The sequence below is a fragment of the Apteryx rowi genome, unplaced genomic scaffold, assembly GCF_003343035.1.
Source record: "Apteryx rowi isolate R43461 unplaced genomic scaffold, aptRow1 scaffold_35, whole genome shotgun sequence".
Taxonomy (NCBI): Eukaryota; Metazoa; Chordata; class Aves; order Apterygiformes; family Apterygidae; genus Apteryx; species Apteryx rowi.
The window spans coordinates 519,230-521,167 of NW_020449974.1; positions in this window are offsets into that span (position 1 = coordinate 519,230).

A 1,938-nucleotide genomic window follows, 5' to 3' on the forward strand; every position below is an offset into this window, starting at 1 on the left:
GATGCAGCAGGGCCGGGGGATGCGGTGGGACCGGGGATGCAGCAGGGCCGGGACCGGGATGCGGCGGGCGGCAGCGGCCCCCGGTGGCGATGGGGAGAAGGGCGCTGCCCGGCCCGGCGCGGCCCCGCGGGGACCCGGCACCCGCGAACGGGGAGCTGCTAACRGGGACCCCCTTAATGGGCACCCGCGAACGGGGATCCTGCTAACGGGGACCCCCAGTGGGGATCTACTAAGAGGGATCGGCAAGGGTGGACCCATTAACAGGGATCTGCTAATGGGGACCCACTAGCAGGGGCCTGCTAACGGAGATCCTGCTAATGGGGTCCTGCTAACGGGGACTCATTAATGAGGATCTGCTAACAAGGGCCCACTAACAGGTGTCTGCTAATGGGGATCTGCTAATGGCAACCTGCTAATTGGGACCCACTAAGGGGGATCTGCTAAAGGACACCCACTGACAGGGATCGTGCAAACAGGGATTCAGCAAAGGGGACCCACTGATGGGGATCCGCTAACGAGGAGCCACTAATGGGGATCTGCTAATGGGAAGCTGCTAACAGGGACTTGCTAATGGGGACCCGCTGTCAGGGATCTGATAATGCGAACCCACTAAAGGCGACCTGCTACCAGTGATCTGCTAATTGGGAGCCACTAACTGGGATCCCCTTAACTAGGACCTACTAGCTGGGACCTTCTAACTGGTCTCCACTAGCAGAGACCCACTAATTGGGGTCCATGAGCAGGGACCGACTGACTGGGACCCACTGACTGGGATCCACAAACAGGGACCCACTAACTGGACTCCCACTGGGATGCCCACTAACTGGGATCCTGGCTGACTGGGATCCCGGCTAACTGGGATGCCCCCGTGTGCCCTGGGCTCAGAGCTCCTCAGCCCTTCGGGTGCCTTGGGGAATCGGTCCCGGAGGCCGGACGCACGGGAAGCGTCGCTGGGAGCCGCTCCGCGTTGCCTCCGCTGGGATCAGGGGAGAGGAGCTGAATCAGCAGGGCCGCGGAGCGGGAACGGAGCAGCAGGGACAGGGCCGGYGAGGCAGGCGAAGGTGAAGGACGTTGTTATTTGCAGAGGCGCCTCCCCGCTGGCGAAGCTCTTAACCCCACGGCCAATGCTCCGGCTTTCGGGAATGGCGTTTTCCTTTTTTCCCTGCAGAACGATCCGCCTTTCGACCCCCGCGAGGCGGTGGCAGCGAGCGTGGAGCCACCTTCGCTGGGTCGAGTCTATCGAGTGGCGAAACGCCGCCGCATATCTTAAAATGCTTAAGGGGGAGATTCATCCCGCATCCCAAATCCCACCGGGAGACCTTTAATAACAGCAGAAGAAGCGGATATTTAGCACGTGCACGGTCCCGGCGTTCGAATAAAACCAAGCGGGGCCTTCCAAAAGCCAAACGCCAAACGCCTTCCCCACTTTTCCCAGCCCCTGGGAGGCAGCGGACGGAGCCCGGGATGGAGCCGGAGCCTCCTGGGGCGGCCAGCAATCCCCAAAGCACCCAGACAGCCCCATCCCGGAGCAGGCAGAGGAAAACCTCCAGGCAAACTGACCCTTCCCAGATCTCGGAGGAAACAACAGGACGTTGTCCCCAAGGTGTCCTGCCGGCCCTTAACCCTTGCCGTGCCACCATGGGGCAATCCCAGCGGGAACGTCCCCCGAAAGGCACCGCAGGAGCCAGGAGCCAGGGAAGGGGCCGGACTCCTCCTCGGACAGGTCCCCGAATTGAGGGACACGGGGGAAGCGAAACACGGAATCAACCCAACAGCGTCGGTGCCCGGTGAAGCAGAGAGCATCCCGATTCCCGGGATGCAGGGCGAGGAAACTGAGGCAGGGGGTCCAGTTTTCCAAAAAACACCCCCGGGGGTTGGAAACCCACCTTCCGCCTCCGGGAGAGACGAGCGCGGGCGGGATCAGCGCTGCAGTTTTCG